Here is a 25,178-nt window from a genome sequence, read left to right as displayed (position 1 = left end):
CTGAATTTATTATGCCAACTATTGCCTCATATTCTTGGTTCTCTTTTTTTCTTCACACCACTCTGGTTGTAATTCTTGCTTCTTGTCTTTCTTTATTCTTCAGAGTAATAATGTAAACTGTTGAGCATATTAGATTGTGAAAGCAAACTGATACCTTGCCCTCTTGCTGTTGTAGGTGAAGTGAGAATTTCACTTGAAGACATAGAGAGAGTGGGGCACCAGTGGCTCATGCCTGTAATTCCAGTTTAGGAGATGGAAATCTGCAGGATCACAGTTCAAGATTAACACAGGCAAAAAGTTCACATAAGACCCCTATCTCAATGGAAAAAGCTGAGTTGTGGTAGCATACGCTGGTCCAAAATTATCAGAGTAAAAGGGCTGGAAGTGTGGCTCAAATTGTAGAGTGCCTGCCTTCACATGTGAAATCATGAATTCAAACAAACAGAACTTCCAGAATTTCTCTTGTTTCTGACTCCTTAACAGAAACAGTTTGATAAATGTTTTGTGAGGCAGATACCTGATGACATGAAGATATTTGTGTAATAATATTAGAAAACTGTTGTTTTCCACTATGAATATAGTCAGTCTAATCTCAATAATATGGTAAACTTTTAAAATTATGTATAAAAGTGATTGTTTTATTTTTATTTGGTAAGCCAATCCTATAAAGTCTAAATCATTTGTGAATCTTTTTTGCAGGTAACTTTCTTTTTATTTTCCAGATGTTTTCATCTCTGACTATTAAAAAATAACCTTTCCACAAATTTAAACTCAGAAAGCAATTTTGTTGAGAGAAATGAAAGAACATATTTTTCTTGTCTCATTTGACTAGTAATAAGTGCTTTTCTAACATGCATGTGAGGAAATGACTGAGCCTACAGTCATTAACAGACGTGACTAAAAAGATATTCATGAAATCATTTCTTGTGAGTAAACATGATAATTAAAAAGAGAGAGAATTCCAAGATGGCGGCTAGAGGTAGGAAGCAGAAAGCGAGCCTCCTATAGTGAAATCTTGGAGAGACACTGGAGACACACTTTGCAGGCATAATCACAGAGAAAAGGCATAACTTTGACCCCTCCACACCTCCAGCCGGCGCAGAGAATCTCCACTTCACGTTAAACGGAGAAACGAGGAGGGCCCCCGGGGCTGCCAGTGGCTGGCGCCCATACGGCTTGGGAAGACGCGGACCAGGTGAGCTTTGCGGTACCAAGGTAGCCCCACAGACAAGCCTGGGCCAGAGCAGCATAGCCCCCTGGACAGACTGACCTCCACCCGGGAAAAAAAGAGAAACTGAGTAATAAGCAATAAGAACAGTTAAGACACGCTGGAAAGAGGGTGGGGCACACTGAGCGCTGAAGATTGGGGGAAGGGAATCCTTCCCGGGACTGTAAATAAACGAGCCAGGCGGGCAGGAGAGGCTCTGGCGGGAGCGGGGCGCGCCCAGCAACCAGGAGCAGGGACGCTTGTGAGAGGAGGGAAGACCCACTTCCCATGTGAACTGTAAATAAACACGCAGGCCTGACAACGCGGGGCAGTGTCACCTTTCCCAGTGCTTGGAAAGGGGAAAGCCTGTAGCAGAGGCCCCCGCACAGGAGAACTCTGAGCAAACAAAGCCTGTGGGACCAGGTGAGTGCTAGCTCACCCCAGAGATGTGCATAAATAACGCCGCCAGCTACAGGCTGAGAGCAGCAGGCAGGCAAGCCACAGTTGCAGATACCACTCTCAGAACTGCCTCCAGACGCTTTTTTTTCTTTTTCTCCCTACCTTTGATGAGAGAACAACCGAATTACACCTGCAAGCCGAAAAACTTACTGAAACTGTATTGCATTTGAACTGGGGACACTTGGTGGGGCTTTTTTTTTTTTTATCTTCTGTGTGTGTGTGAGTGTAGTTTTGTTCTACTTTATGCATCCCCTTTGATGAGACAACTACAGAACAACATCTGAGGCACCAACTCCAGGACTGGAGATTGACACGGACATCCAAATTATTAAGACTGAAATTGCATTGCATATAAACTTGGAAGTTTTTTGGTTTTTTTTTTAATTTTCTATTTTCCATTTTATTTTAATTCATTTTTATATAGAGATATTACTTTCATATACTTATTTTTTATTTTTTTATCTTTGATTTTCAATCCTCTCTCTGTCTATTGTCTGTTCAGCTTACTGTTGATTAGTACACTAACACTCCCTGTTTATACCTTTGAAACTCTCTTGTCTGATACCTTGTTCTGCTTTCTCCCTCTTGTCTGTATATTTGTTTTCCCCTTTTCTTTAACTTCTTGCTTTCCATCTCAGCTCACTCTTCCATTCTCAATATTACCATTGTTATTATTACAAGCTAGAAAATACTTAATTACACACAGTACAGGGACAGTAACAACACCAAGGACAATGACAGGAAGACAGAAAAAACAAGGAAACCAGTTTCCCCACAGCAAAAAATTAGTACAGGAACCAGAGGGGAATGAAGAGAACAGAAACTCAGATCCAGACTCCAACAAAATGAAGATAAACTATGCCAAAGGACCCAATGAAGCCCACAAGAATAATTTAAAAGAAGACATACTACAAGTACTCAATGAGAATTTTATAGAGATGATACTGGATAGGGTCGACCAAAATGTACAGGAGACACTCAAGAAATTCCAAGACAATAAAAATAGAGAATTTGAAAAAGCAAAAGAAGAAATAAAGGAAACCATAGAAGCACTGTATAAACACCAAAGTGAAAGAGAGAACACAATGAATAAATGGATAAATGCACTCAGGACAAAAATAGACAACAATAAAGAAGAAAACAGCCAGGATATGGAAAACCTCAGAAAAAAGAGCAAAACAGAACTGCAAAACAAAACGGAAGGCCAATCCAGCAGAATAGAACAAACAGAAGACAGAATCTCAGAACTTGAAGATGAAATGGTAATTAAAGGAAAAACTCAAGAACTATTAATTAAACAACTGAAGACCTGTGAAAAGAAAATGCAAGAACTCACTGACTCCATCAAAAGACCAAACTTGAGAATCATGGGCATCGAAGAAGGAGAAGAGGTGCAAACGAAGGGAATGCGTAATATATTCAACAAAATAATAACGGAAAATTTCCCAAATCTAGAGAAAGATATTCCCATACAAATGCAAGAGGCCTCCAGGACACCAAACAGACCAGATCAAAATAGAACTACTCCACAACATATCATCATTAAAACAACAAGTTCAGATACTAAGGAAAGAATATTGAAGGCTGTAAGAGAGAAAAAACAAGTAACATACAAAGGTAAACCCATCAAAATCACAGCAGACTTCTCAACAGAAACATTAAAAGCAAGAAGAGCGTGGGGTGAGATCTTCCGGGCACTGAATGAAAATAACTTCAACCCCAGGATACTCTACCCAGCAAAGCTATCATTCAAAATAGATGGAGCAATAAAAGTCTTCCATGAGAAGCAGAAACTAAAACAATATGTGACCACAAAGCCACCATTACAAAAGATTCTGCAAGGGATCCTGCACACAGAAAGTGACACCCAACTTAACCATGAAAAGGCAGGCAGCACCAAACCACAGGATAAGAAAAAGCAAGACAGTAGAGAGTAACATCAAGTTAGGTACACACAATCAAACCTTCAAACAACTAAGACAACTAAATGGCAGGAATCACCACATACCTATCAGTACTAACACTTAATGTTAATGGACTTAATTCACCCATCAAAAGACACCGTTTGACAAAATGGATTAAAAAAGAAGATCCAACAATTTGTTGCTTACAGGAGACTCATCTCACCAACAGAAATAAGCATATGCTTAGGATGAAAGGCTGGAAGAAGATTTACCAAGCCAATGGCCCCCGAAAACAAGCAGGAGTAGCAATACTTATCTCTGACAAAGTAGACTTCAAACCTACATTGATCAAATAAGATAAAGAAGGACATTCCATACTAATAAAAGGGGAAATAGACCAAAAGGAAATAATAATCATCAATCTGTACGCACCCAATGTCAACGCACCCAATTTCATCAAACATACCCTGAAAGACCTAAAAGCATATATAAACGCCATCACAGTGGTTGTGGGAGACTTTAACACTCCATTATCATCAATAGATAGGTCATCCAAACAAAAAATCAATAAAGAAATCCAAGATCTAAAATATGCAATAGATCAAGTGGACCTAGTAGATGTCTACAGAACATTTCATCCAACCTCTACACAATATACATTCTTCTCAGCAGCCCATGGAACCTTCTCCAAAATAGATCATATCCTAGGGCACAAAGCAAGCCTCAGCAAATATAAGAAAATAGAAATAATACCGTGCATACTATCTGACCACAATGCAGTAAAAGTAGAACTCAACAACAAAAGTAAAGACAAAAAACATGCAAACAGCTGGAAACTAAATAACTCATTACTTAATGAAGAATGGATCATCGATGCAATAAAAGAGGAAATTAAAATGTTCCTGGAAGTCAATGAAAATGAAAACACAACCTAGCGGAACCTATGGGACACAGCTAAGGCAGTCTTGAGAGGAAAGTTTATAGCCATGAGTGCATATATTAAAAAGATTGAAAGATCCCAAATCAATGACCTAATGATACATCTCAAATTCCTAGAAAAACAAGAACAAGCAAATCCCAAAACAAATAGAAGGAGAGAAATAATAAAAATAAGAGCTGAAATCAACGAAATAGAAACCAAAAAAACCATACAAAGAATTAATGAAACAAAAAGTTGGTTCTTTGAAAAAATAAACAAGATCGATAGACCCCTGGCAAACCTGACTAAAATGAGGAGAGAAAAAACCCAAATTAGTAGAATTAGGAATGCAAAAGGGGAGATAACAACAAACACCATGGAAGTCCAGGAAATCATCAGAGACTACTTTGAGAACCTATATTCAAATAAATTTGAAAATCTAAAAGAAATGGACAGATTTCTAGATACATATGATCATTCAAAACTGAACCAAGAGGAAATTAATCACCTGAATAGACCTATAACATAAAATGAAATTGAAGCAGTAATCAAGAGTCTCCCCAAAAAGAAAAGTCCAGGACCTGATGGATTCTCTGCTGAATTCTATCAGACCTTTAAAGAAGAACTGATACCAACCCTCCTTAAACTGTTCCATGAAATAGAAAGGGAAGGAAAACTGCCAAACACATTTTACGAAGCCAGTATTACACTTATCCCAAAATCAGGCAAAGACACCTCCAAAAAGGAGAACTATAGGCCAATCTCCTTAATGAACATTGATGCAAAAATCCTCAACAAAATAATGGTAAATCGAATTCAGCAACACATCAAAAAGATTATTCACCACGACCGGGTAGGCTTCATCCCAGGGATGCAGGGGTGGTTCAACATACGAAAATCAATAAACGTAATAAACCACATTAACAGAAGCAAAGACAAAAACCACTTGATCATCTCAATAGATGCAGAAAAAGCCTTTGATAAGATCCAACATCATTTCATGATAAAAGCTCTAAGAAAACTAGGAATAGAAGGAAAGTTCCTCAACATTATAAAAGCTATATATGACAAACCTACAGCCAGCATTATACTTAATGGAGAAAAATTAAAACCATTCCCTCTAAAATCAGGAACCAGACAAGGATGCCCACTATCTCCACTCCTATTCAACATAGTACTGGAATTCCTAGCCAGAGCAATTAGGCAAGAAGAAGGAATAAAAGGAATACAAATAGGTAAAGAAACTGTCAAAATATCCCTATTTGCAGATGACATGATCCTATACCTTAAAGACCCAAAAAACTCTACTCAGAAGCTTCTAGACATCATCAATAGCTATAGCAAGGTAGCAGGATATAAAATCAACATAGAAAAATCATTAGCATTTCTATACACTAACAATGAGCAAACGGAAAAAGAATATATGAAAACAATTCCATTTACAATAGCCTCAAACAAAATCAAATACCTAGGTGTAAACCTAACAAAAGATGTGAAAGACCTCTACAAGGAAAACTATACACTTCTGAAGAAAGAGATTGAGGAAGACTATAGAAAGTGGAGAGATCTCCCATGCTCATGGATTGGTAGAATCAACATAGTAAAAATGTCGATACTCCCCAAAGTAATCTACATGTTTAATGCAATTCCCATCAAAATTCCAATGACATTCATTAAAGAGATTGAAAAATCTACTGTTAAATTTATATGGAAACACAAGAGGCCACGAATAGCCAAGGCAATACTCAGTCAAAAGAACAATGCAGGAGGTATCACAATACCTGACTTCAAACTATATTACAAAGCAATAACAATAAAAACAGCATGGTACTGGCACAAAAACAGACATGAAGACCAGTGGAACAGAATAGAGGATCCAGATATGAAGCCACACAACTATGAGCAACTTATCTTTGACAAAGGAGCTAAAAATTTACGATGGAGAAATAGCAACCTCTTCAACAAAAACTGCTGGGAAAACTGGTTAGCAGTCTGCAAAAAACTGAAACTAGATCCATGTATATCACCCTATACCAAGATTAACTCAAAATGGATCAAGGATCTTAATATCAGACCCCAAACTCTTAAGTTGATACAAGAAAGAATAGGAAATACTCTGGAGTTAGTAGGCATAGGTAAGAACTTTCTCAATGAAACCCCAGCAGCACAGCAACTAAGAGATAGCATAGATAAATGGGACCTCATAAAACTAAAAAGCTTCTGTTCATCAAAAGAAATGGTCTCTAAACTGAAGAGAACACCCACAGAGTGGGAGAAAATATTTGCCAATTATACATCAGACAAAGGACTGATAACCAGAATATACAGGGAACTTAAAAAACTAAATTCTCCCAAAACTAATGAACCAATAAAGAAATGGGCATGTGAACTAAACAGAACTTTCTCAAAAGAAGAAATTCAAATGGCCAGAAAACACATGAAAAAATGCTCACCATCTCTAGCAATAAAGGAAATGCAAATTAAAACCACACTAAGATTCCACCTCACCCCTGTTAGAATAGCCATCATCAGCAACACCACCAACAACAGGTGTTGGCGAGGATGCGGGGAAAAAGGAACCCTCTTACACTGTTGGTGGGAATGTAGACTAGTACAACCACTCTGGAAAAAAATTTGGAGGCTACTTAAAAAGCTGGACATCGATCTACCATTTGATCCAGCAATACCACTCTTGGGGATATACCCAAAAGACTGTTTCTCCAGAGGCACCTGCACATCCATGTTTATTGCGGCACTATTCACAATAGCCAAGTTATGGAAACAGCCAAGATGCCCCAGCACAGACGAATGGATTAAGAAAATGTGGTATCTATACACAATGGAATTCTATGCAGCCATGAAGAAGAACGAAATATTATCATTCGCTGGTAAATGGATGGAACTGGAGAACATCATTCTGAGTGAGGTTAGCCTGGCCCAAAAGACCAAAAATCGTATGTTCTCCCTCATATGTGGACATTAGATCAAGGGCAAACACAACAAGGGGATTGGACTATGAGCACATGATAAAAGCAAGAGCACACAAGGGAGGGGTGAGGATAGGTAAGACACCTAAAAAACTAGCTAGCATTTGTTGCCCTTAATGCAGAGAAACTAAAGCAGATACCTTAAAGCAACTGAGGCCAATAGGAAAAGGGAATAGGTACTAGAGAAAAGGTTAGATCAAAAAGAATTAACCTAGAAGGTAACACCCATGCACAGGAAATCAATGTGAGTCAATGCCCTGTATAGCTATCCTTATCTCAACCAGCAAAAACCCTTGTTCCTTCCTATTATTGCTTATACTCTCTCTACAACAAAATTAGAGATAAGGGCAAAATAGTTTCTGCTGGGTATTGAGGGGGCAGGAGGGAGAGGGAGAGGGTGGAGTGGGTGGTAAGGGAGGGGGTGGGGGCAGGGGGGAGAAATGAACCAAGCCTTGTATGCACATATGAATAATAAAAGAAAAATGAAAAAAAAAAATAAAAAAAATAAAAAGAGAAAATATTTTCTTTTTTTAAAAATCAGAGCTGGAATCAGCATGTTTTCACTCAATGCAGTAACAGTAATTTTAATACAAGATAAGCACACATAAGAAAATAAAACAACCAGAAATTCTTGTAATTATGTATTTCAGGGTAATGTGGCCTCAATCCATACCAATATGAGCAACTTTTCTAGCAATCTCAAAGATGTGTTAAATGTACAAATTGGTCAAATAATACTCTAGTAATTAAGGAACCTAGAAACCAGGCTGCAATCTTAAGCTTAAGAACACAAAGGCAATTCCTGGCAGCTTCATTTTCATGTTGTTGTCATAGTTGTGCCTCCCAGATGTATGTGAATAGAAACAGAATTTTCCAAGTAAAGAAAAGTGTGTACCACTGCCCTGTAGGATCCTCCCTACTATGCATTTGTTACGTATTGTTTTGGAGTCTCCATTTCAGACTAGCTGCTTTAACTCAATTTCCATTTGCAAGGATTACTACTTTAGAAGAAGCAGGTCTATTAAGTCAAATGTGCAATAACAGAGTCATATAATTTCACATAGAAAGCACTATAGAAAGAGGGCCTCTAATTCCAAGAAACATTCCCTGTTTAATCTAAGGATGCTAGAAAAAATAGCAAATCAAAAGATAGTTAAAGATGACTGAACCTGCATCTCACTAATAACCTGCATTGAGTTCTGGCCACATTGGACCTTTCTGGATAAATCCTTGTGTTTGGATTTAGAATTTGAGTAGCAAACTCCCAAGGAGTTTAGTGTTTGACAAATTCTAATAAGATGATTTTTATGTTTTTTTCTCTGTTATTTAGTTCTGCACAGATCCTACTATTTTCAATTAGAGATGGGACAATGTTCATGGATTATGTTTCTCTTCCTTATTGCAGACTTGATTTTTTGAAAGAGAAGTATAGAGAGTCAAAGCAGAAATGTGTCTTTGGATTTGCTCCTGATGCATCAGAAATAGATTCCTAGGTGGTGGAAACTTCAGTTCCTTCTAGAAAATAATCTGGGTTTCTGCAAAAAAACAGGAAATTGCTGTCTAGTAAATGAGTTGAAAGTGGTACAAGGTTCCTGGTACAATGACTTGCTCTACTGTCATTATCTTAACCATTATCTCTGCCCACCCACCTCAAATGAAACACAATCAACTTCATGCCTTCCCTTCCCCCCACCTTTGGCTTAGATCAATTGATGACAAAAAGTGCTCAATTTAGTAAATTCAAAGTATTATTTTAGAAAGACCATTTTGACATTATAAAACTAGGTATTTGATTGATTCATTTAGTTTTTCTACTTTCAACTTGATTCAGCAGCTTTTTAATCTTATATTGATATTACTGAGAAGTATCAGTGTTATATCTTGAATGGTATTACTGAGAAGTAAATTGATTTGATTTCATGTGGTCTTTGTGACCTGAAAACAACATGGAGTCAGTAAGAGAAACAAGTTTCTGATCCCTTTTTCCTATCCAGTTGACTATCAAAATGCTTTCCTGATGCACCTGGTGAAATAAGGCCTGTCACTCAAGTTTGTCTGCTCATAGGAGAGGTGAGGTCCTGTATTGGTTCACTGTGCCCCACTCTCTTACAGAACACTCTCAATGGATATGCTTAGAAAGGAATTAAGGCACTGCCCATGTTATTCATTTCAGCAGTATTTAAGCCAGGGACATACTTATGACTGGATGAAGATCTAATGGTGAAATTCTGGCATTTAGAAATTCAGAGGGTGATCATTTATAGAACATTGGTCTCATGATACCTTAAATTCCCAATATGGGTGATGTTCTTTATCTCACATGATCATACTTAAACCAACTCTTAACAGAGAGTCTATTTATCTATTTTCATCCAAGTCTGAGTGCTTAGGTCACAAATTATATGCATAAACTCATCCATCTTCAAGTCTGATTGTCAAGAAGAAATCAATGTAATTTGTGATTTAAAGACCCACAGTCTCTTCCATATTGAAACTGTGATTGGCAGTAAAAATCAGTGATACCTAAAAGTTGGAGTCAATCATGGCAAGAACTGGGAAATCTATTTTAAGCTTGGTAGTATTAGTCTGGTTGCCTGTACATTTACATATGCACACATACAAGAGTTATGCTATTTTTTACATTCTTTGATTTTCGTAACTGTAAGGAAAATTCCTTTTATGTAGTAACCAGTATGCTTTTGTTACTTATGATTTTGCCACTTAGGATTGAGGCTATTATAATTTTCATAATAATAATGAGAACTGTATTTTCTAAATACTGTTATTAAAACTACAGGGTTTAGCAACATCTCTCTGTTCTTAGTTTCTCACAAGAAGTCATTCTGGTAGAGAATCAGCATTGTCAAGGATTCCTGCTGAATATAAGCTTTCAGACATCAGAAGAAAGATTTGACAGAGAAGTATTTCTAAATTACACTCTACCAGGAAAGGAAGAGAATTGTAAAAATTACTGGTGGTTCTGGGGCTAGTGAGGATTACTCAGCCTCACTTGGGGTGGGGGGCTGGTAATAAATGAAAAGGTCATAAATAAGATTAGACATTTAAAATTGAAAGAGAATCATTGACTATGTCATCTTTATTGTCCTTTCTATTTTTCTACATAGAATTATTACACACCTCTCCCTCACTCATTAAATTTCCCCACTGGTCCTTAAGGATTCAAGAAAGAGAGGCAAAAAGGGCACATTAGCTTCCCATTGTGACTGTAACAGATCACTATATACTAAGTGACTTATAAACCACACATTTTTTTTCTTATAGTCCTAAAAGTTAAAAGCATAAAAATTGATGTGTGTCATGACTATTTCTTTTGGAGGTGTTGGGGAAAAATCATAGCAGTATTGCTATACTTCCTTTCTGACTGGTCGTTTCGCTAATTGAAATAAGAATCACAATGCATGTTCTTCGACTTATACCTTCTATAGGATACCAGACTATCAGTTACTACCATCAAACATTTGGGAAGCAATAATAAGAAAAAGAGGTTGATATTTTCACCTTAAATATCTACCTCAAACTTCAGTGACAAAAGTTAAGATATTGGATCAAAGACAGCATAATGAAACCCACCAAACGTTTTTTGAAAAACTGGGTAAGAGTAGGGGATATTGGGAATCTAATGAAGAGGGTGAACTTGTCCAAAGTACACTAGATGCATGTATGAGAGTTATCACAATGAAACCCCCTCATATTGTTAATGTATTCTAATTCAAAAATATAATAAAAATATTAAAAATTAACATATTTCTGAGAAGAAAATCCAGGTTTTAGAGAAATACATAAATTAAATACATAAATTCCTTGATGGGATTAGTGAGCATTTCTGTCAAATGACATACACATGGGGAATAAAGTTAAGGCTGCAACACATTTCAAGAATAGCTTAACTACTAAAGAGGTCAATTGAGAAGTTTGGTTTGTACAGTATTGCATAATGAAATAAAGTTTGATTAATAAATTGGAAGAAATAAAAGCTATGCAATTTTTTACATTTCTAGGTCATGGAAATTGTGAATCTAAACTTTGATATTTTATTTTGTGCTAAACACTCTCAGAAGATTAAGGCTTCTGGTTTTGTTCAATGATGCATTTATTATTATATTATATAAAAAATTTAAGAAACTGATTTCAATGAAAGATTATAGCAACATATTCATTTTTCCTCATAATGGAACCAAAATAAGAAACAATAAGATTATAAGCATGTACTTCATTACTAAAGTCTAAGCAATCATTGTGTGCCCATTACCTTGGCATATCATAATAATTATGGGATATGTATGGAAAACATGATGTAGTTAATTCATTCAGCAAGAGCTCTTTAGTGACAAGCTTCACCATATTCCAGTTTAGCACAAAATAAAATATCAAAGTTTAGATTCACAATTTCCATGACCTTAAGTCAAAAAAGCTCACTCCACTTTTGGAGACCTGAGAGAAGATACAAAAGAGTCATATGTTGTTTAACAGTGGTTAGCTGTTTGCAAAGCAGGTTAGAACCATAGGTTATTTTTTTCTGGAAGAGTAGCCTGACCAAGTAATAATATTTCTTTTCCTTATGGTAGGTAAATATCTACTAAGTCCTTTTTATGTGCCTTTGCATATGTCACCTTTTTAGATTGTCAAAGAAAACCTTCATTGAGTTTGTAGTATTAATATTTTTATTTTATTGAAAGAAAACTGAGGCAAAAGAAGTTAATTAGATTTCTTACAGTTGCTCAGATGGTAAGTTTCAGAGCCACTTAAGAATTCCATCCAGACACAAAATACTCCATGTCATCACACATTTTATTAATGTTTTCATAGGATAGGGATCTAGAGGGAAATCATATACAATGCTTATTCAGATAACAGAAAGACAGATTTATTTTAAGCTCAGCATATCAATAGTGGTGTCTGTACAGCATAGAGTTGTCATTCTGCCCATTGAACAGTCTTAAGAAGGTAAGATTTGCCACATTAATCCACACTCAGTCTATTCAGCCCACTTTTTTATTGTCAATGAAGCTTCCAAGAAACAAAAATATATTTATATATAGTATCTGTTAAAAATTTTGTTTTTATAAATTCATGGTTTATATAAATATTTTCTTTGATTTTTTTCAAAGCTTTATTTTTTATTATGATTATGATTACTCATATCCATGGATGATGAAGCGGATATAAACAACCTAAGCAAATTGATATCAAACAGTGATATTAAAGCAGTAATAAAAATTCACCCAATAAAGAAAACCTCAGGGCTGGATGGATTCATTGCTGAGTTCTATCAGACCATTAAGCAAGAACTCACATCAATATTACTCAAACTGTTTCAAAAAATAGAAAGGAAAGGGACACTTCAAACTCGTTCTATAAAGTCAGTATTACCTCAATACCAAAACTGGAAAAGGATATAAAAAGAACAAAAAATAAAACTATAGACAAATTTCCTTGATGAACATACGTGTATCTTCAATAAAATACTTGGAAACCAAATTCAACAAACACATGAAAGGTCATACAACATGATTGACATAGCTGACTCTATAAATGTAATACAATATATAAATAGAAATTAGGACAAACCCACATGATCATCTCAATAGATTCAGAAAAAGCCTTGACAAGATTCAATATTCTTTCACCATAAAAGCCTTGAGAAAAGTAGGAATAGTAGGATCACACCTCAGCACAATAAAGGTGATATATGAAAAACCTATAGTCAATATTATATTGAATGGGTGAAAACTGAAAGCAGTTCTTGCAATATTAGGTTAACACAAAGAGTCAGCTCTCTCCACTATTCAATATAATGCTTGCATTATTAGCTGGAGCAATAAAGAAAGAAAAAGAAATAAAAGGGATAGAATAGGAAAGGAAGGATTAAAATTATCCCTATTTGTAGATGATGTGATCTTATACTTAAAAGATCCTAAAGACTCCACCAGAGATCAACAAAGGAGCAGGATGCAAAAATCAAAATACAAAAATCAGTTGATTTTCTCTACACCAATAACAAACATCATGAGAAAAATATAAAGAAAAAAAATCCCATTCATAACAGACTCAAAAAAGACCTAGGAACAAGCTTAACCAAAGAAATTAAAGACCTCTATGATGAAAACTACAAAATACTGAAAAAACAAAAATAAAAGGAGACAACAAGAAAATGGAGAGATGTGCCATGTTCATAGATTAGCAGAAATAATATTGTAAAAATAGCCATATTAGCAATAGTGGTCTATAAATTCAATTCAGTCTGCATCAAAATTCCAATAACATTCTTCATAGAAATAGAAAAAAAGCCCATAATTCATATGAAAGAACAGAAGACCCTGAGTAGCCAAAGACAATTTAAGAGGAAAAGGACAGTCTTTTGAACAAATATTGTTGGTAAAACTGGATATTGAAATGAGAAAAGAAATGTTGGATACTGACTTTCTTATCATATGATGAAATTAACTCAAAATGGATTAAAGACATAAATGAAAGATCTAAAACTCTTAGAAGAAAACAAAGGAGAAAAGATTCATAATACCAGATTTGGTATTTAATTCTAAGCAATAACAACAAAATATTAGCAACAAAAATAGATAAATTGGAGCACATCAAAATCAAATACTTTTGCACCATAGAGTAGGATAAAATATTGTAAATCATATATTTATTTGATAAGGGATGAATGTCCGTGATTTATAAAGAACTCCTACAATTTAACAACAAACTCATTAAAAATGAACAAAGTACTTGAATCAATATTTTTCCAAAGATGACAAATGGCCATCAAACACATGAAAAGATGTTCCATGTCACTAATTACTGGGGAAGCCAATTATCAAAACCAGAATGGAATACCACCTTGCTTCCACTGCAGTGGTCATACACCAAAATGATGACATATTACCTCCCGCTTCTTAGACAAGGCATTATCAAAAAACTGAAACAAACAAAAATAGCAAGTGTAGGTGAGGATGTGGAAAAGTGGGAACATATATGCTCTGTTGGTGAGAATGTAAAAATGGCTCAGTTGCTATGGAAAATAGCATGGTAATTTCTCAAAGCATTTAAATAGAAATGCCATATGATCCAATATTTCCCCTGCTGGATGTATACACAAAAACAATTGAAAGCAGGGTCTAGAGGAGATATTTATACATCTGTTATTTTATCTACCAAAAAACCTCAGGTAACTCCCGCCTGTTAGTTATTGTGACTAATATTGCTATACTTGATCCTACCAGTGATTCATCAGTTGACGAGTAGATGTCGAGTTTCATCATCTAAAATTTGGCTGCTAAAAATGAATCAGCTATGGATTCCCTTGCACACAAAAATAAATATTTGGAAACTGTGATCTAATCCCACTGCTGCCTATTTACAGTCAACCAGTTTACAGTCAAGAAGCTACACAATTACTACTGTTGTAGACATATTATGTACTGCACATAAGTCCTTAGCATAGAACATTTTATTTTATAGTAGATGACTTTTCTGCATTTCCTCTATAGTAATTGCAAATACAAAAAAATTAATAATAGCATAACGTGGTACATAAAATAAATCTAAGACTAGGACAGTTTTACAAAACTGTGAATGTTGGATCAGAAAAATGTCTGCAGATTTTTCAGCTATTCCTTCTACCAAGGAATGGCTTACTTGTGATAAAGAATTGTGACATTCAAATAAAGGTATTTGGGAACATATCATAAGTCTGATAGTCTTATTTATATATTTTGAAAATATGGCACTTACATGAATATTAGCCAAGCCTTTCATTCAATTGTTCATGACAATCTTAATACACAAAATGAGGTTCAAACTTTGATAGACACCAAGGCCCTAGAAATGATGTCATTCATATTTGTATAACCTGATGAAGAGCAAACAGGATGCTACATGAGTGACAGCGAGTGAAACATGGCAACTTTTCATGCAAAAGTCTCATATGTGAAAATACATTTCATAGAAATAGAATTTCCACTACATAAGGTCAAATGTTGAAGTTTTTGCAGCATTATTTAAAGTGGCAAAAAGTTATACTAGGATTATCATCAGTTAAGGAATAGAGAAATATACTCAGACAATACAATATCATGTACTCATTTTAAAAAGTGATGTATTAGTGTGGCACATTTTTATAATTGATAAGCCAATACTAGCATACTCTTATTAACCAAAGTCCATGGTTTACAAGAATATTACACTAATACAAGATATTAAGAATCAGGACGAATGCGGGTGAGTAAGTACATGGGAAATCACTGACCTTTCAGATCAATGTTTCTGTAAATGTAAAACTGGTCTTAAAAATAAAGTTTCTTAATTAAAAAAAAATAAAAATTAATGCTAAAATTAGTTTGAGGCTTACTTTGTGACCTACGAAAAGATCTTTAATGCATTATTACATAAGAAAGGTGGTTGAAGATAAATATATATAAGCTGACTTATAAAAGCAAATATGAAGAAAGTATACTATTTGTTTTTTGCTGTTATGATTTCAGTCATTCCTTGCTATCTGCAATCAACTTGTTCTAAGATTATCACTCTTGATCCCCAGGAGACAACAAAATCCAATAATGCTCCAGTCTCATATAAAATGCTGCAGTGTGTACATATAACCTATGCATATTCTCTTGTACACTTTCAGTCACTGTAGGTTACTTATAATACCCAATACACATTAAATACTATGCAAGTAATTGTTGTACTGTATTGTTTATGGAATAAGAACAAGAAAGTTTGTACATGTTCAGTATAGATGCAATTTTTTTCCAACTACTTTGTGTTCATGGTTGAATACAAAGGGATAATTACATATGAAAATGAACAAAGGAGCGAAGTAACATACATAGGTTGTTTGAAATTTTTATCTATTACTTTTAATTTTTTGAGGCACTTGGAATTAAACCCAGGGCCTTGTGCAAGTTAAGAAAGTGCTCTACCACTGGAGTTATGCCTGCAACTTTCCTGAGGCTCTTTTTGTTTATTTTTGAGTCAGGTTCTCCCTACCTTTGCTAAATCTGGCTTTGCTTCACACAAAGCTGGGATTATAGACATGGGCTCTAAAGTGAGATGGAGTCTCACTAACTTTCCTGTTTAGGTTTGCCTCAAACCATAATCTCTTCCTGTCAGATACCTGGATCATAGGTGTGTGCTACCAGGTCTGGTGAAAAAACTTTTAATTAAACAAGTCTTACAAAAACTGCTTCTTGAGACCATAATTAACTATTGACTCAAAGACACACCTTAAAACTTAAATTTATTATTTACTTCTTTGTTCTAGGTGATATCAGAAATCTGTGGAGAGCTAGCAGGCAACTTGATCTATGGGAAAATAATTTAATATGTCAGTTTAATTTTTTTTAAAGATATTACTTGTTACTCAGCATAGATCACTGTGAAGTAAAAGTTTTGCTCTGCTTAAAAAAGTAAAATAAAGTAATAATAAAATAAGATCTTAATTCTTTTAAGTATGCTCAAATGTAAATCTTAGAATGAAAGGTAAGTGGGTTGAAATGACTTACTGCCACCAAGAGGGTTCCTCACCTTAACAGAGAAGTACTTGACTGCTAAGGTTGGTTGTCTGGGCTGGAGGTTATCAGTAGATAACCTCCAATTAGGAAGGAAAATGTTTCCTGATTCTGTTTATATCTTTCAGTCTGAAATTTCTGTATCTTGTACCTGAGTAAATACTCAAACAGACTCTTTGCTACGAGAGATGTGAGAATAAGTTGATGAAAGATATTGAGAGATGGAATGGGTGCTAGGGTGGAAACTGGTTTTATAAACAGTACAGAAATAATGAATGGTTGGGGATTAGGAAGAGTCCAGGGCTTGATCACACTGTCTCCCCATCTGAGACATTTGTAGATGAAATTTCAACTGATGGGCATTAAAATATTACTTTTATGAATGATAGAGCAGTATTAGAGAATGTGTCTTAGGTTTAAAGCACATCAACTTACTAAAAGTTTTTCATATTCCCCAAAATTAGAATAATTACCCAAATAGTCCAAGACTCAGAAGTCCACAGACGCTGAACACCGATAAAATAGGTAAAAATGTGTCCCTGCTGGTAGCAGGTTCTCAAAATTTGAAAGGGGTTTAACTATATAAACCATAACTTCTCTCAACCTCACAAGTCAGATAAATAAGTCAGATTAATAAAAAATGGTTACAAATGTAACTTTCACGGATATTCCTCATGATAACATGAAAGCTGGGGATCAGGAATTCCTTCGAGAGCAAGACTGTAGAATCGTAATGAGGTCATTATTGCAGTTCTCTCACATTTTTCTCTCTATTAGCAAATAAGTAAGTACTTGCCTATACTTACAGTGACCAATAAAAAAACCTCCATGAAATATTAGATTGTTTTATTCCACGATTCTATGATTCAATTCATTGCAACTTAATGGTACGTATTAGCTACCACACCAGGCATCACAGATATAAGTATGGATAAGGCATGATGTCATCCCTTGAAGGAATCTATAAGTTTATTTTTTCTAAGTATTGTAGCACAAATGTCTGCAATCATTTGAAAGACATTCTTTTAAAATCTATCACCACATAGCTGTTTTTAAACTTTGAGTTCTCTTGGAACCATATACTGAAACAGAGTTTAGTAGCCCAAAGGGAGACTAGTTATAGTACAGGCTCAGTAACAGCCTTCTCTAAGGAGCTCTGAAGCCCAAGTGGTCCATAGAGTGTGTTGAACAGAAATGAATCACCTCGACTCAGTTGGTCACTGAACATGCCCCCCGGGAAGATACAGCCTCAGGTAAGCTGATTCATTTGATGCAGCAGTCTCTGAGTAGCTGACAGTTACAGGCTTTCTCCTGACCATTCTCCTGCAGTGGGGCAGCATGCCGTGTCTTGAAGGGGATACAAGCAATGTTTCTCTACGTCCATAGGACTCTATTCATGTGCTGCTTAGGTCTACTTGTATATTTAGAGAAGAACTCCACTAGTCTGATGCTATATATTTTGGGGTCACAACAAATTATCATAGTTCCCCTCCTTCAGTATCCATTCTAGATGTCAGTACATTCCAGTATTTTCAGTGAAAATGCCTCCTTAGACTGTGAGTGCTGCACTTGTCCATTTAAAATCACAATATGGCAAGGTAGTAACAAGAGATACCCAAATCTAAGATCAAATATATTCCCTCTACCTTTATTGTGTAACAGCAGCCTTAACTCCCTCCAATGCTCCATGCTAATTACTGGCCACTAGGCTCTATTTTTACTTTCTGGTACCTGTTTAAAGTATCCAGAGAACAGCCATATTTATATATCAGTGGGGCTATTCTTCTGACCCCTGGATTACATGTCCTCTCTTTGAGGATCACAAACTCTTAACTCTGCAGTGCTCAGCATTGCAGGCGTGAGAAGCACAAATTCCCTGGTAAGAGGAAGTGTGGGTAAGATCACTCCTGCTTTTATCTGTTCATTGCTGGGCCCTGTGTCCTCCCTGTTGGAGGGAATTATTCAATAAAAATACACCATATAGCATCATCTTCAAATGTATCATCATCTATGCTGATGTTTTTAGCTGTGCCTTCAGGAGGACATTCCAGTATTTTGTGAGGCTAGCAGTTTTGGGGTAGTTTGGAATGTAAATTGGTAAGTGGCTTTCTTCATTTTTTGTGATGTTACATGGGATCACATACTAGTAGATCAAATATGCTGTAGGTCTTTAGATAGTGGTGTTGGTTGACATCCCATGAACAGGAAAGAGAATCTATATTAAGACTATGTCTGTTTCTATAAAATAAGCATCTGGCTTGTGCACTAGTTATTAATGATGGAAATGGCCAGTTCACCTCCTTCAGGAATAGTGTCACATTGGGAACTCAGTGTTGTCAGTTGTTGGAAGGTTGAACATCTAGCTTTTGTCAGTCTTGTTGTGTCTTTGCAACTGTGACCACCTATTCATGTGCTCATCATGCTGCCATGCTGCCTAGGTGTGGCCAATGGGAGATGTTGGGTGACATCAACTGGCCAACTCGTTTTATGTATTTAGTACTTTATTGCCTCATTTGTGATGGTTGATTTCTTATGGGTGCTAACATATGCTACAAAATATTCATATTTAGTTCTCTTCCTATAGGTCTAATCAAATACTTCTGCCCCATTATTTTTTCCTGGATTTTTTTTGGAGGGGGGCGAATACGGTCTCACTAAAAAGCCCAGGTTGGCTTTGAATTCTCAATCCTCCTGCCTGAGCCTAGGATTACAGATTGTCAAATCATTTGCTACTTCTGATGAGTCCTCTCTTGGATTTAATGTGTTTGGTCAGGGGTAAAGAGGAGAGTTTTGAAGGCTTTCAGCTAACTGCGTCCTTTATGATATCTCTTGGCTCTCAGGCCCAGACCTGAGGCAAGGATTCTTTCAATTCTCTTTTCTATCTATGGAAATTATTGCCCAGCCCTTAAAAGGGAACCTTGACTGTATGTGTCTGTGTCAATCACATATATTGTGCAATGTTGTGAATTCAGTGGGTGCAGTGCTAATTTGCTGAGGATTTTGGCATATGTTTCCTATGAGCCTACTGAAGGCAATAAGCTAAGTTTTTGAGAATTCCATGTTGCAATTGATTTCTGTTGTAACTGCTTCCTTCTTTTTTTTAAATTTTTTTTTATTATTCATATGTGCATACAAGGCTTGGGTCATTTCTCCCCCCTGCCCTCACCCTCTCCCTTACTGCACACTCCACCCCCTCCCTCTCCCCCCCACCCTCTCAATACCCAGCAGAAACTATTTTGCCCTTATTTCTAATTTTGTTGTAGAGAGAGTATAAGCAATAATAGGAAGGAACAAGGGTTTTTGCTGGTTGAGATAAGGATAGCTATACAGGGCATTGACTCACATTGATTTCCTGTGCGTGTGTGTTACCTTCTAGGTTAATTCTTTTTGATCTCACCTTTTCTCTAGTTCCTGGTCCCCTTTTCCTATTGGCGTCAGTTGCTTTTAAGGTATCTGCTTTAGTTTCTCTGCGTTAAGGGCAACAAATGCTAGCTAATTTTTTAGGTGTCTTACCTATCCTCACCCCTCCCTTGTGTGCTCTCGCTTTTATCACGTGCTCAAAGTCCAATCCCATTGTTGTGTTTGCCCTTGATCTAATGTCCACATATGCGGGAGAACATACAATTTTTGGTCTTTTGGGCCAGGCTAACCTCACTCAGAATGATGTTCTCCAATTCCATCCATTTACCAGCGAATGATAACATTTCGTTCTTCTTCATGGCTGCATAAAATTCCATTGTGTATAGATACCACATTTTCTTAATCCACTCATCAGTGGTGGGGCATCTTGGCTGTTTCCATAACTCGGCTATTGTGAATAGTGCCGCAATAAACATGGGTGTGCAGGTGCCTCTGGAGTAACCTGTGTCACTAACTGCTTCCTTCTTTCTCTTCATAAATGAGGATGAAATAGACTTTGACACTCCTAGTAAGTATCTATTTATGACTCAGCTCATAAGTTATCAGTAATACTAATATTTATTTTTAAAGAATAGGCATAATCACCTATTATTTCTGCTCTGAATCTTTCAATAGTCCTATAGTATTCCCAGAATCATCAACAAAGAATTCATTGCAACGAATCAACTGAGAAGCTTTTCTGAACATGGGTCCATAAACACTAAATGTACGAATGCTGGTGGTGAAAAGAAAGAAAGCATTAAAAATATTTGGGAATTAAATTTAAATAATGCCTGAAGGAAAAAAAAGTTGTCCATGATTGTGAGATTTCTAACTTGAGCTAAATTAATGGCAACATTATTCTCTTTGCAAAAGAATAACATTTAGCTGTTTTTGTAGAGGTGCTAATCTGTTCTATTCGATTTGATATGTGCACTGATTTATCTTTGTGCTCCCTACAGTATTTATTATAATATACTACATGTAATCTGAGTCTCAGAAAAGTATTTGATTTATGTGTGGGTAGATGTTGACTTCCAAAGTCTTATCTACAGCACCACAAATCAGCTGAGGTTATTGGAGCAAAGGAGAAACCAGTCAGAGCATAAAGGCTGTTTTAGAAATCCTGACACTCAGCTACACAAGATGGAATGTTATGTTGTATCACTACTATCAAGGTAAAGATGAATGAGTGTTTTTCCTCCTGTATGATTTCACATTTCCCAGAATAAAATTTCCATTCTCTTTAAAGACTATTCTTTATGTGAATGAACAGGGAGTGAGGTTGACAGCGAGAGACTGGTTTACCAACTCCAAGAATTGTGCTAGAAAAAAATGTACAAATCTCATGGGTTGTGATTTAAAGTGCATCTTCATGCAGTCTTGGGCTAATAGTAGCTACCTGTCTATTTGGGAGCTGATAATATTCTAGCTAGAAGTAGTAGCAGAGACAAAAGCAGTGATTTTGAAAACTCAAGTGGAATGGAAAAGGAAATCTCCCTTTTTTGGGGGGGTTAGGACCCAAAAAAAGCATCCAAGGCTGCAGGAAATATCATCTTAACAATCTATGAAGAAAGTAAATGTCACCCTCAGAATATGAACATCTCAGAGTCTAGACAGCCTTGGCTCTTCATTAGTGGGACAAGCTATTTGACTCTAAAAGACATCACAGAGGAAGAACAAAGCCTGCCTTGGGCAATGGCATCATTGAGGGGCACTAATTCACTTAGCCTGGGCCTGCTAGAGTTTTCCTTTGTTTCTTATCAGTGTATGATCAGAATTATTGTAGTAGCTATTTTGCTCATCTGCTTCTGTTACTAACATAAATAAAACATTTCTGGTCACCTTATTTATACTTTCTGCTCACATGACCAAGACAACAGGTTTCAATCCTGCTGCAGCATATCCCATAGTAACATATGGTTGTTATTGTTAATAGGTTAGTTTAACTCTGCCTCCTTCACTGCCTGTGCAAGCAGAGCTTCAGGCTTGGAAGGGATCCACAGTGAGAAAGAGAATTTAGAATCAATTGACAATGGCAACCAAAATTTAAATTGAGACAGAATGGATCTTAGGGAGGACATGTACACCAAAGCATTCCCTTAAATGGGATAAATAGTATGGAAAAAAATTGAGTAAATTGCTACAATGGATCTTATAAATGGAAACAATTCCACCAATATATGGTTGGTAACATTGATGCAAAAATAATAATTGCCAGTAGCTTTGTAGTTGCTTTACAGTTTACAAAGCAGAACAAATAAGAGGCTTATATGGAAATAGTACCTTTCCAATTTATATATTAAAAATAAACAGTTCATTGAAGAATATCTAAATCTTTGAATTTAGTTAAAGACTTGGTCACCATGAGACTTAAATCTTCTGATAGCTTGCCTTTTCATAGGGCAGTTGTACTCTTTAAAATAGAAACCACATCAGGCTGGGTGCACTGGTGCATGCCTATAATCTCACCTACTTGGGAGGTGGAGATAGGAGGATCACAGTCTGAGAGTGGCCTGGACAAAAGTGGGAGATCCTATGTGAAAAACAAACTAAAAGCAAAAGGACTGGGAGCATGGCTTATGTAGTAGAGGGCTTGCCTAGCAAGTGGCAGGCCGTGAGTTCAATCTCTGGTGCCACAAACAAATGAAAAAAAATGACAACAGAAGTGAAAATTCTCTTATCATCTCATTATTTTTGCTCTATTCATCTTTCTGTCTTTTCAGAGATGTTAAGAGTGCATATGTCATGGTGTCTAATATGAAAGTTGTCAACACCATTTCTTCTTTGGACACAGGGACCTGGTTAATAGCAAGTTCTGAGAGCACATAAAAAAGAGAATCCTTGTGTAATTGAAATGGTTTGAAAGTTCACACACTTTTTTTTTGTAAAGATCTATTACATTTTGGAAGAAGACAAGAGTATGAAAATGATCCCCCTTGCACTTGCTTGCCTATGAGTTGGATGACAGCAGAATCTTAGCTCCTATGAGGTAGAATAGTCAGAAAACACAAACTCTTTTTTTTTCTTTTTAGAATCAGATACAAAGTTTCAAGCAAGAAGGCTTGGAAAGAAATATCAGAGAGGAACTTAATTATTTTTATCATGCTGTCTTATTACTCTGTCTTATTTTCTTTATTTCTCTCTCCTTCATTCCCCTGCTGTCTTTGCTTTTTGTTTATGCCTTCCATCTCCCTCCTATATTTCTGGAGAATTGTAAATAGGAGCTACATAATATGGTGGTTATATGAGTTTGTAATGTCTATCTTTGGAGATTTTCAAGTTATTTTTAATGAACTATATTTCAAATGTACAGAGATTGGATAGCCCAATTTAAACTACACTGTAATTTATACTTGCTTTTTGCATGTGCTCTCTCATTCTTGGATTAGTTTATCTCAGCTATTTGATTTTGCTTGACTAAAAATGTGGGCATGAGATGAATTGCAAATTTGATTATCATTCAAATACTGTGAAATATACATACCTTCTGTACTTATTGAAAAATGATAATTGAATAGCATGTGCTCATATTTAAAATAATGGAATATAATATATATGTGTGTGTGTGTGTGTAGAAAAAGAGAAAGGTTAATTAGGTTAAAGTCTGGGGATATTTTTAATACTTCTTAAGTAGTGTACAGTCTTTTTCTTTGTGCATAAAAACATTTTGACCACTGAATTTCCAGATTCAGAGCACAACCCTTTGATTAATTGACATAATTTAGAGACAGGCTATTTTGCAAATACCATGTGGAAAGGCTAGACTAAACCTGAAACCCAAACATTTTTTTCTCACTAGTTGTTGACCTTATTTCAAGTTGACTGTGTTTGCCAACGAATCTAAAAAATGTAATTAGTTAAGTCAGTTTGCTTGAGAAGAGAATTTGGAAGAAAACTAAGTGTAAAAATCAACAATTACTCAAAGATACCCAAGTGGATTTGTAGAAAAATGATAAAATCAGCAAACATCTTTCCAGTGCAATTTTAATTCATGTAACTTGGTAAAATTACCTCTACTGAAGACAAATGTCTTTAAATTCAAGTATTTTTAGAGTTTTTTTTTTAATATCACAAAGTTCAGAGTTGTTTTCTTTTTAGTTAGGGAGTTCTGATTTTCCCAACATGCTATGTCAAATCATGTGCATTCCTTTCAGAGCCTGATGAACAGAGAAGCAATCTGTCATCTCTGATATCATCTATGATAGCAAAAGTCTGGGCAAATATTTCAATAAACATCCATGAGTTACACTGAGATTATGGGCTATAGAAAGTATTTATAATTATTCTTTGGAGTTTTCCAAGAGAGTAAGGTGCTTTCCCAGCTTTATCTCATGTAATTTTCAAATCTCTCTGGAGTTTATGAACAAAAATAAAGCAAAAATTTCCAGAGATAATTCAGGGAGATTTCTGTGGGACTATCATTTGAATGTGGACCTCCCAGATTTCCTAAATGATGTGCATTTCAAGGCCCTGTTATACTATTTTCAGCTTCTTAACACTGCTTTTCTGGTCTGTAGCTTCTTGATCCTGGAGATGGTCTCTGCGAAGATGCTCAGAAATCCTAATTATTGAAGTCAACATACACATTTCTTTTTTTTTTTAGTAGAAAAAGAAATCAATCCTCAGAGAGGTGGAAAATTACATTGGAATTAATAAATTATCAATCCGGGAAAAGAATCTGCTATCTCTTGCTTCCAGATCACTGCTGTTTTCAATTCGACAGAACAATTCTGGTTATTTGATCTTCCTAATCCTCTGGTCGAAATT

This window comes from Castor canadensis, chromosome 6, assembly GCF_047511655.1.
Source record: "Castor canadensis chromosome 6, mCasCan1.hap1v2, whole genome shotgun sequence".
Classification (NCBI taxonomy): domain Eukaryota; kingdom Metazoa; phylum Chordata; class Mammalia; order Rodentia; family Castoridae; genus Castor; species Castor canadensis.
This window is presented reverse-complemented; position numbering follows the sequence as displayed.